This window comes from Salvia hispanica, chromosome 2 (genome assembly GCF_029641045.1).
Source record: "Salvia hispanica isolate PSC_SH4W2 chromosome 2, Shi_PSC_v1, whole genome shotgun sequence".
Taxonomy (NCBI): Eukaryota; Viridiplantae; Streptophyta; class Magnoliopsida; order Lamiales; family Lamiaceae; genus Salvia; species Salvia hispanica.
The window spans coordinates 38,869,786-38,881,962 of NC_142693.1; the positions used below are offsets into that span (position 1 = coordinate 38,869,786).

The 12,177-nt window shown below is 39.7% G+C and overlaps 1 non-coding gene and 1 pseudogene across 1 annotated transcript; one reads left to right on the forward strand and one right to left on the reverse strand.

Annotated features, from left to right (window-relative positions):
* Nucleotides 1-907: 907 nt before the first annotated feature.
* Nucleotides 908-10,258, forward strand: LOC125194765 (uncharacterized; annotated as a pseudogene).
* On the reverse strand, nucleotides 1,051-1,157 carry LOC125202874 (small nucleolar RNA R71). Its single transcript, XR_007173211.1, has one exon. It is a non-coding gene; the product is annotated as a small nucleolar RNA R71 (small nucleolar RNA).
* Nucleotides 10,259-12,177: the final 1,919 nt, after the last annotated feature.

A 12,177-nucleotide genomic window follows, 5' to 3' on the forward strand; every position in this document is an offset into this window, starting at 1 on the left:
TTGCCCACCCAAAGGTCATTATCTGAGTTCGGGATACAGATTAGAAGATTTATGGTTGAGTACGAAGATCATCTCGTGGAGAAGGCGCAAGCAATCGACGATAATGTAGTGTTGTTCTTTCCTTTGCTATTGTCTCTTTAACATAGTTTAGGAATGTTTGTTTGTTGGCATGCTATTGAATTAGAATTGTTCAGAGGATAATTTGATAGTGGATTAAGTAGGTGATAATAGTAGATGTTTATTTCTCCAGCGCTTCCGCAGGAGTTTATAAACATTGAAAATTGGTTCATAGGTTATGTGTTCAGCTAATTGTGAACTACTCATCGTGTACATGTTCAGTGTATGTAATTAGGTTGATGTTTTAATCCCTTCATATGTTTCGTTGTATAGGTGTAGAACAATACAAGCTTAGTGAGCAACTTGGAGTGGCATATTTTCTCATTTGAATAATCTTTCTTTAGTTAACTTGAAGCTTTATTTTGTCAACATCTTTCCAAACCAAAAAAATCAAATCTTTATGCTACATCTTTTTAAGTTTTTAAGTTTTAAACAATCTTCTACCTCCCTGTGGATCGACACTTGAAATACTACTAACGACGCTGTAATCTTGCAGTATCGTAGTATTATTAGAGTTAATTAATTAAACTTGATATCTTGTGTGAACTGAATCAGATACTCTAAAATACGCATCAAGTTTTAGCGCCGTTGCTGGGGAGGCAATAGGTTGTTTAATACTTAGTAGTTTTATTTTTTGTTTTATTTTATTTGATTATTTTTTATTTTGTAGGTACTTGCTTCGTGTTCTTAGGGGCAATAGCCATCTACCACGTCTGGACTTGAAGACTAAGGAGTGTTTATATTAGGTGATATCTTTCTAATCTTTAGTTTAGTGATTAGGATTTCTCACCGACCGCCAAATGTGGAGCATCACCGGATCAAAAGAGCTTTATTCCCTTTCTCTTTGACTCATTACCGGGCTACAACATTGCAACATTTGAGGAATTGAAGTCGAAGTTTCTCTTGGAGTACAATTCTCCAATGAAGATAGATAAGTTGAGAGAAAAGATCACTTCATTCCGGCAAAAGTACGATGAGTCATTTGCCGAAGCTTGGAAGAGATTTACAGACTTGCTAAGGAAATGCCCAAGTCATGGTCTAGCTCCGGGGCATGATCTTTTGAAGTTCTACAAGGGACTTAATCATGAAGGCACATGCTTGGTTACTGCAGGTTCAAGTGGGAACTTGGACGATTTGACACATGATGAGGTGAGGGCACTATTTCAGAGATTGGCTAACAATCAAAGGAACTGGCATAATCCAAGAAAGGGGGGTGCAGGAGATACATTTGGTGCAACTAAGGAGTCGGAAAGAGTATCAACTATAGAGGCTCAAATGGCTGATTTTAGTACTCAAATATCTTCAATGACGAAAGCTGTCAAATCCTTGCAATTGACTCCCCAACCTCAAGCTGCGCCTGTGATGAAATGTGGAGTGTGCCAAGGAGGACATTATACAGATCAATGTCCTAGTTTGCAAGGAGCACCAGTGGAGGATGTAAATTATATTGGTAACCGTCAAGGTTTTAAACAAGGTAATCAGTACGGGAATCAACAAAACTGGAGGCCTCAACAAGGAAACTGGAATCAAGTCAGTTCTAGCAACACTGCAGGAAATCAATGGAGGAGCAATACCCAACCTTCGGGTTTTGAGAAGAAGTTATCACATGAAGATCAATTGGGACAGATTTTCTCTTTTATAAAGGAGGATGAGAATTTCAGAGATAAAACTGTGGAGAAGTTTGGACAGCTTGAGGCTACTATGAGGACTCTTGAGACTCAAATTGGGCAGCTTGCTACAGCATCTCATACAAGAATTCCTGCAACTATTCCGAGTGATACTGTGCCCAATCCCAAAGGTAACGAACATTGCAAGGTAGTTACATTGAGAAGTGGTCGTGAGTTGGGTTCTACACCATTAATGGACGGCCAAGGTACTTTCGGCATCTCACACGCAGGGGCGGATGAGATGTTAGGCTTGCATTCATAGCACGCAGGGGCGGACGAGGCATGTAAGGGAAGTCCCGAGTTGGTGCATGGGGCCCAACATGGTCAAGAACAGGCTGCATCCGGCAGCAAGGAACATGGTGAAGAATCCGATTCTAGTGGAAAGTTTTCAGCAGATGAGAAAGGAAAGAAGATAGTAGAGATGGAATCAAAGAGAAAGATGATGACAAGTCCGGCACAAGATCCTAAGAGCAAGTTTAACTTCCCAGATCATATTCCTCCTCCACCATATCCACCTAAGAGGAAGAAAAGAGTCCCAAAAGAGAAAAGTTTTGAGTGGATGATGAATGTAATCCGTAAAGTGAATGTGGATGTGTCATTAGTGGACCTCTTCACTAATTTTCCCAAGTTCTCCAAGTTTTTCAAGGATATGATGGCAAACAGGGAGAAACTACAAGATGAGGGGATAGTTGCTTTGAGCATGAATTGCTCACAATTGATTTCAGGAATGATGCCAATGAAGAAGAGGGACCCCAGAAGTTGTGTGATTCCTTGTGAGATCGGCAATACAATCTTCACAAAATGCTTATTGGATCAAGGCTCGGGGATCTCACTTATGGCATTGAAAACTGCACATGCCATTGGACTAGAGGATAGGATGGAGCCTATAGACATTGCTCTACAATTGGCCGATCACTCGATAGTGAAGCCTAGTGGAATAGTAGAGGATGTCTTGGTCAAAGTCGACAAATTCATCATCCCTGTTGACTTTATAGTTTTGGATATGCCCGAGGACAAAGAGGTACCAATTCTATTTGGTAGACCATTTCTTGCCACGGGAGATGTGTTGCTTGGAGTAAAAGACAACTCTGTTACAGTCAGAATTAATGGTGAGCAAGTGACCATTAATGTGGAGAAGGCAATGAAGCACCCTAGTGATGCCAATGCGTGTTTTAGAGTTGATGTCCTCGATAAATGCATATTTGACAAGATGTGTTGCTCATCAAGAATTGAAGGAAGTGTATATGAGAAAGGGAGCTTGGAGAGAGATTTTGGTTCGACAATCAAAGTAAATTTTGATGAAACAAAAGATTATCAAGTTGATCAACCACATCTGGAAAATGAATGTGTGGTGGATACTTTTGTGACAGATTTGAAACCTTCAATTAAAGTACCACCAAAGCTAGAATTGAAGCCCCTCCCGAAAAATTTAAAATATGTCTTCCTTGGTGATGATGAAACTTTACCGGTTGTGGTATCGGCTGAGTTGAATAATGAAGAAGAATCCAAGTTAATAGAGCTACTTAAGTTGCACAAGCAAGCTCTAGGATGGTCTATAGCCGATATCAAAGGAATTAGCCCAGCGATATGCATGCATAAAATCTTGATGGAAGATGGAGCTAAGCCGGTAAGAGAGAGACAAAGAAGGTTGAACCCACTTATGCAAGAAGTGGTGGAAAAAGAAGTGAAGAAATTGTTGAAATTTGGGATGATCTATCCTATATCCGATAGTGAGTGGGTTAGCCAGGTGCAATGTGTACCCAAGAAAGGAGGAATAACCGTGACAGTCAATGAAAAGAATGAAGTCTTAGCAACTCGATTGGTGAATTCATGGAGAGTTTGTATGGACTACAGAAGATTGAATATGGCGACAAGAAAAGATCATTTTCCGTTGCCATTTTTGGATCAGTTGCTTGATAGGATTGCTGGTTATTCTCATTACTATTTCTTGGATGGATATTCGGGGTATAATCAGATTGCAATTGCCCCGGAAGATCAAGAAAAGACGACATTCATTTGCCCTATTGGTACTTATGCCTTCCGCCGGAAGGCATTTGGGTTGTGCAATGCCCCAGCTACATTTCAACGTTGTATGATGGCAATATTCTCCGATATGAATGAGGACATTATGGAGATCTTCATGGATGATTTCTCCGTGTTTGGCTCATCTTTTGACTGTTGTTTACACAACTTGAGTCGTGTGCTACAAAGATGTGAAAGTCGAACCTAGTGCTTAATTGGGAGAAATGCCAATTTATGGTGAAGGAAGGTATTGTTTTGGGGCACAAGGTGTCGGAGTTGGGATTGGAGATGGATAAGGCTAAGATTGAAGTAATTTCCAAGTTACCTCCTCCAACAAATGTGAAGGGCATCCGTAGTTTCCTTGGTCATGCGAGATTCTACCGAATATTCATAAAAGATTTTTCAAAAATTGCAAAACCTCTTTGCAATCTACTTGAGAAGGATGCCAAGTTCGTCTTTGATGATAAATGCCTTGAGGCATTTGATTTGCTCAAGAAGAAGCTAGTCGAAGCTCCTATTATTATCACACCTGAATGGTCAAAACCATTTGAGTTGATGTGTGATGCTTCGGACTACGCCGTGGGAGCCGTTTTAGGCCAAAGAAGAGAGAAGGTCCTACATGCCATCTACTATGCTAGCAAAGTACTCAACGATGCCCAATTGAACTACACCACGACGGAGAAGGAAATGTTAGCAGTTGTGTATGCTTTTGAGAAGTTTCGTGTATATTTACTTGGCACGAAGGTGGTAGTGTTCACGGACCATTCAGCTATCAAATATTTGATGAACAAGAAAGATGCAAAACCTCGTTTGGTGAGATGGGTCCTATTATTACAAGAATTTGATGTGGAAATCAAATATAAAAATGGGACCGAGAATTTGGTAGCTGATCATCTTTCTAGATTAGAAGGCGCGGAAGAAACGGAAGATGAGAAAAAGAAAAGGATCAATGAAAAATTTCCCGATGAGCAAGTGTTGCAATTGGAAGCTCGGGAAACATATGTGCCGTGGTTTGCTAACTTGGCAAACTACCTTGTCACGGGCATTATAACCGAAGGGTTTTCTTCTAACCAAAAGAAGAAATTTTTGAGTGATACCCGCATGTATGTTTGGGAAGATCCATTTCTCTTCCGTATTTGTAGTGATGGAGTCATTCGAAGGTGTGTTGGAGAGCATGAGCACCTTCAGATTTTGTCTGCTTGCCATGATTCTGAGTATGGCGGCCATTTTGGAGCACGTAGAACTGCATTTAAAGTGCTCCAATCCGGATTCTTTTGGCCATCTATCTCCAAGGATGCTAAAACATATGTAGAGAGATGTGACAGTTGCCAAAGAACCGGGAATATCTCTTGGAGGAATGAAATGCCGATGAACAATATCCATGAGGTGGAGCTCTTTGATGTTTGGGGATTAGATTTCATGGGGCCTTTTCCCAAGTCTAATGGGAAGCAATATGTCTTAGTTGCGGTGGACTACGTTTCTAAGTGGGTAGAGGCTGAGGCATTGCCTACCAATGATGCTAAAGTGGTATTGAGATTCATCAAGTCTCATATTTTCAACCGTTTTGGAACACATCGAGCCATGATTAGTGATGGAGGTACTCATTTTTGCAATAAGTTGTTTGCAAACCTCCTTGGAAAATATTGTGTTCAACATAAAGTTGCTACCCCTTATCATCCCCAAACAAGTGGCCAAGTGGAAGTCTCCAATCGTGAGATTAAAAGAGTTCTTGAAAAGGTGGTGAAGCCGTCGCGAAAAGATTGGTCTCAAAAGCTAGATGATGCCTTTATGGGCATATCGAACGGCTTATAAAACTCCTATTGGAACTTCCCCTTACAAGATGGTGTTTGGAAAGGCATGTCATTTGCCGGTTGGGCTTGAGCATAAGGCGTTTTGGGCCTTGCAAATGTTGAATTTAGACTATGATTCGGCAACTAACAAAAGGATGCTTGAGTTGAATATCATGGATGAGTTTAGGTTGAATGCTTATGAGAGTGTTGATCTCTATAAGGAGCGGGCAAAGAAGATTCATGATGCAGCCATCAAACCTCGTCGATTCCATGAAGGACAGTTGGTCCTATTGTACAATTCTCGGTTGAAGCTTTTTCCGGGAAAACTCAAGTCAAGATGGTGGGGTCCGTTTGTTGTGCACAAAGTGTATCCTTATGGTGCAGTGGATATTCGTGATCCTAAGTCCAATGATGTATGGAAGGTGAATGGTCAGAGGTTGAAGGTTTATCTAGGCGGTGACCTGTTGAAGGAAGAAAGGGAGGCGGTCGTACTACAAGATTCACAAGTGTAGACCCAAAGATGAAGAAGGTCGAGCCAACGACTATAAACAAAGGCACTGATTGGGAGGCAACCAAGTTTTTATTTATTTTTCTTTATTTTTATTTTCATATGTTGGAGGTTTTGTTTGTTCAATTCTTTCCTCTAGCATTTATTTTGAATTGAGTGTTTCTTTATGTTTTGTTTTGTGTTGTTTTGTTTTGTTTTGTAGGAGCACATTGGAGCTTATGATAGAGCACACCTACAAATTGAAGATACACCCACCCTCCCACCCATATGCTACGGATTTCATGCCAAGTTTGGGGGAGTCTTCTATCCCTTTACTTTTTATTTTCTTCTTTGCTTGCATTGAGGACAATGAATCATTCATGTTTGGGGGGTTTGTTTGAGTTTGAACGAATTTTATGCACGATGCATGTTTTCTTGAGTGTATTGTATGCTAAAGGTGTTTTGAATTAATGTAATTGACGGGTGCATGCTTTATCTTCGGCTTTCTAGTTTGGAAATCTTGCTTGATTTTACTTGATCTTTGAAGCTTAGGATGGATGGAATTTGTGCATTGATTTATTTGAAAGAGCATTTTGTGACTACAACCAATTTCTTGAGTCGAGGAGAGTATGAAAGTCATATGTCTTGTGGAAATTATCTTGGATCGCTTTGCTTTATTGAGTTGCGTGCTTGCATTCATATGTGTTAATGATAAGGGATGATAAGGAACTAGGATGAACTACATGGCCAAATGATCACATGCCTAGTCCAACAAATGATCCCCTAGAAGCCACTTTGAGCTTAATCCCTTTTATTGTGTACAAATACTTATCCAATCACTTAGCTACTAAAAATAAGCCTCATTTTAGCCTCATCAATAAACCTTACTACTATTTGGGTGCTAAATACAAGTTTGATTGTGTAGTAAGTTTTGGGTGGTGTTTTATTAAAGTTTAGAGATTTTTCAGATTTGATGTTATGTATAAATGTTGAGAATGAAGTTCTTTGAAAGGAAAAAGACGGCCTTCAAATTGTAAAAGTCGAGGCCTTTGAAAGAAAAAAAAAAGAGAGAAAAGAAATTTAAAAAAAAAAGTGTAATAAAGTAGAACTTCCATTGCTTTGTAAAGATGTACTCTTGTCTAGAAAAGATCTCAAGTTTGGGGGAATGAAAGTTTGGGTTGTGAAATGTATTTTGTTTGGTACTCAAATATGTAATTTTTGAGCTACTATCCATATTTATCCTACCTCATCCCTAGCCCCATTACAACCTTTGAATAAAGACCTTGGACTTTATTGATGATGCATTATGGGGGTTTTGTAAATGGCTTGGTAGAGTTAAAGAAATTTGATTTGAAATCCGCGGGTCTATGTGATAAGTATTGCTTGATGAGTCAATAACGACGGTTTGAGTTGTAGGATCTTATGCTTGGACTTACTTTGAAGTGCACCTTGACTTAAAGTTCTAGGTGGACGAGTGATTGTTCTTGAGAGTGGGAAATCTTGATTGGAAATGTTGGGGGTTTAGATTTTGTCATTCACATCCTTACATACTTGATTCTTTGTGATGAAAACTTTTGTGAGTTGAGCTATAAAATGTTGTGCTTTAAGTGATCTTGCTCGGGGACGAGCAAGCAAATAAGTTTGGGGGTATTTGATGCGAATCAAATTGTACATTTTTATTCCCATAACTTTACATGATTTATATAGTTTGATGATTGCAAAAGTATATTTTATGTTGTAGGAAGAGGAATTAATGGTGAAACGAAACGTGGAATGAAGCTTGGATGTCACTGAAAAAGTCGTGCAAAATGCCCAATTTGACAGACTGCCCAAGTTGACAGATTGCCCAAGTTGACAGACTGCCCAGTCTGCGTCGTAAGTCCAGAAAGCTCTCAAAATGAGGCACCCGGCCGGGTGAATTTTATGCCCAATAATTACATCCGGCCGGGTACGATGTTCAGAATACGAAAATTTCAGAAAGCCCTAAAAATTGGCCACCTGGCCGAGTGATTTTAATGCCCAATAATGCACCCGGCCGGGTACGAAGACGAATTAACCTCCAAATTCAGTTTTCATATAGTTTGGAGGCGGTTTTGAGAGGGAGATTCAGACATTCTTGGACGAGAAAAGGGAGAGGGAAAGGGAGAAAACGGAGAGGAAAAGAGAGAAAGAGAGGAGGAGGAAGAGAAGAAAGAAATTTCGGCCAACATTCCGACGATCCGTCTCCACATCCCAATTCCACTCATCGAGAGCATGATTCCTATGGTTTTTATTGCAAATTCCACCATGTGTTTAGGCTAAACTCTCTATGTTGCTCCAAGTGGTAATCTAGGCTTTGTATGGATGTTTCTACACTTTTGAACTCATGTGTTTGTTACCAACAATGTACTCAATGTTTATACACTATGTTTTTGGCTAATAATGTAGTGTTGTTCTTTCCTTTGCTATTGTCTCTTTAACATAGTTTAGGAATGTTTGTTTGTTGGCATGCTATTGAATTAGAATTGTTCAGAGGATAATTTGATAGTGGATTAAGTAGGTGATAATAGTAGATGTTTATTTCTCCAGCGCTTCCACAGGAGTTTATAAACATTGAAAATTGGTTCATAGGTTATGTGTTCAGCTAATTGTGAACTACTCATCGTGTACATGTTCAGTGTATGTAATTAGGTTGATGTTTTAATCCCTTCATATGTTTCGTTGTATAGGTGTAGAACAATACAAGCTTAGTGAGCAACTTGGAGTGGCATATTTTCTCATTTGAATAGTCTTTCTTTAGTTAACTTGAAGCTTTATTTTGTCAACATCTTTCCAAACCAAAAAAATCAAATCTTTATGCTACATCTTTTAAAGTTTTTTAAGTTTTAAACAATCTTCTACCTCCCTGTGGATCGACACTTGAAATATTACTAGCGACGCTGTAATCTTTCAGTATCGTAGTATTATTAGAGTTAATTATTTAAACTTGATATCTTGTGTGAACTGAATCAGATACTCTAAAATACGCATCAGCAGTGGTACATGCCTTGAAGATTTGGAGACATCACCTCTACGGAGTTCGATGTGTGATCTTCACGGACCACAAGAGCCTTGAGTACTTTTTCGAGCAGAAGGATTTGAACATGCGACAACGCAGATGGCTCGAATTAGTCAAGGATTACGACTGTGGTATAAATTACCATCCAGGCAAGGCCAATGTAGTGGCAGATGCCTTGAACAGGAAGGCTACGCCCCGGAGCTCCTACGTGAGTTTGCTAAGATGCGACTGGAAGTAGTGAGAGCACCGGAGACGGTGGAAAGTAGGATCGCCACCTTGGTGATTGAACCAGACTTAAGGGCCAGGATTGGAGAAAATTCGTCTTAAAGTAAGGACGGGAAAATAAGAGAGTTCCCGCGAGGAGGCGGATAAAGCCATCACTTTTGATGGAAGGTCGTGTGTGCTCAAGGACGAGGCACTCAGAAATGAGATCATGAGTGAAACTCATGAAACACCATACACTGCCCACCCAGGAGGTACAAAAATGTATCAAGATATGAAGAAACAATTTTGGTGGGATGGCATGAAGAAGAGCATAGCATCGTTTGTAGAAAGATGCCTAGCATGTCAACAAGTGAAGGCTCTACATCAACGACCCTATTGGAAATTGCAACCCCTAGAAATTCCCGAGTGGAAATGGGAGCACATTGCGATGGATTTCGTGACAGGATTGCCAAAGTCGCAACGAGGAAACACTGCTATTTGGGTAATTATAGATCGCCTCACCAAAAGTGCTCACTTTGTACCAATCCGTATCACTTACGGGTCAGACAAATTAGCTCGAATCTATGTGCAAGAGATCATACGCTTACATGGAATACCGGTAACAATCACATTAGACCGTGATCCAAAATTTACTTCTAGATTTTGGATAAGCCTACAACAAGAGCTGGGCACTAGATTGAATTTCAGTACTGCATTCCATCCACAGACTGATGGGCAGTCTGAAAGAACGATCCATACTTTGGAAGATATGCTGAGAGCCGTAATGCTCGACCATGGAGGAAATTGGGAGCCAGTACTACCACTTGTAGAGTTTGCTTACAACAACAGTTATCAGACAACCATAAACATGGCCCCATATGAAGCATTGTATGGAAAGAAATGTAGACCACTGTTTTATTGGGATGAAATGTAGACCACAGTTATCAGACAACCATAAACGTGGGCGTCGGCGACGCCGTAGCTGGCCCAGCGCCGGCGAAATGACTGTGATGGCGCTGTGCTGTCGCAGAGATGGACGGAGACGGAGGGTACCGACGACCCTGTGACGCCGAGGAGCTGGAGCCGGCGGTTGACTGTCGCGACGGTGGCAGCTGCACTGTGTTGCCACCGAGAGAAATGTGAGAGATAAAGCCACCGTTTCATCCTCAATTTAGGGATTAAGAAATTTGGGGATTTTGAGAAATGAGGGAGAGAGTAGAGACCAATGGAGATGGGAAGAAGATGTTTGTGCCTTTCTCTTAATTTAATACTTGGCCCGACTATTAAATTGTTTTGGCCCTCTTAAAAATAAAAGTGGGGACTAAGGTTTTAAATAGAGAAATGGGCTGATTCTTTTAATGATCTACGAAGTTGGGGCTAATAATTAAAATAAAGTAGGAATTGGGCCTTGCCTAATTAAATCATGAGCCCTCCTAAGTTGCTCAATCAAATAATTAATACTAAGTGATGATTCGCTAATTAAATCCCGAGATGATAAATTAAATTCGAACGAGATACATGGAAGGTAATGATTCCAAAATAAACGAATAACTTCTTAGGCCTCCACAATAAATTAAAACTCCCGATTTAATTAATGTACGAGGATCTTAGAATTTTCCTTTCTAGAAGAATTAGAGGAAGAATAAAATGATCATGCACTTAGGATGCATTCACGTTTAATTTTCTTGACTTCTTAAAGCCTAATTAAGTATTATTTTATTTTCTAAAGGGACGTCTTCGCACGTCATCTAAGGTCAAGTTAAAGAAATTTACGGAAAGAGATTTAGCTTTTGAGGTGGACATTATTTCAAAACGTGATTTTAGTATGAAACTGTGAATCTTTACTCAAGTATATTTGTCATGCCATGTTTTGTTTTATGACTACCTATCTGTTTGGCTATGCCAATTTAGTTAAATCGAATTCGGGTCCCAGTAGGGCCACAAACCCTACTCGGACTAGTATACACATAAGGGGACCGTGAGCTAACATAGGAGTTGGCCGGTCTAGTGACCGTCGTGGAATGTGGCCACATTCCCGGTTCACACAAAGTTCAGATATGGTACTTAAGTAATGTGATTGCGCAACCAAAATCTTTATGAAAGGAAAGTATTTAGTGACTCGGGCCTTTTAAATAAAAACCCCGTGATCACTCAACTGTGGCTTGACAAATAAAATAGAACTGTTTTTGGCAATGTGCCCACTGAGTATACCAAATACTCCGCCCTGCATATTTATTTTCAAATGTGCAGGTTGAACGTGGACGAGGAGGCGAAGGTGTTGGGAACGATCATTAAATAAGTAGTTAGGTAGCCCAAAGTAGTATGTCTTCATACATACTACTTTTGTCTTGGACTCTTCCGCTGAGTAGAACCTATGTTCTAGGAATGTATTAATTTAGGGTTGACGTTCTGACTTTCTTTTTACTATGTACCCATTCGCCTTCGAAACTATTTCCTCGAGTTAAATTGTCTCTTTTATGCTTAATTTATGTTTGATGAACTTATATTAGTGGCGAAATAGCTACGCTCACTAGCACTAGGGAGTTGTGGTCGTGACAATAGTAATAACAATTCAATAAACCTATACTCCTAATTCATTTCACACCTAAAGTCTAAAGACATAAAATTAAACATATTTAAAATAGAATCAAGAAAAAACACAATTATTTGGGGGAGCGAAGAGAGTATATATCACACATTTGAAAAATATGTTTAACACAATCCTTCATATCACTCTACTAAAAATAATGAATCACACTTTTAACAAAATAACTATATTCGAGAATCAAGAACTGCATGTTTCGAGTTAAGGATGTTACTATAATTTGTCCCTCTCTAAGAATTGTTAGAAAT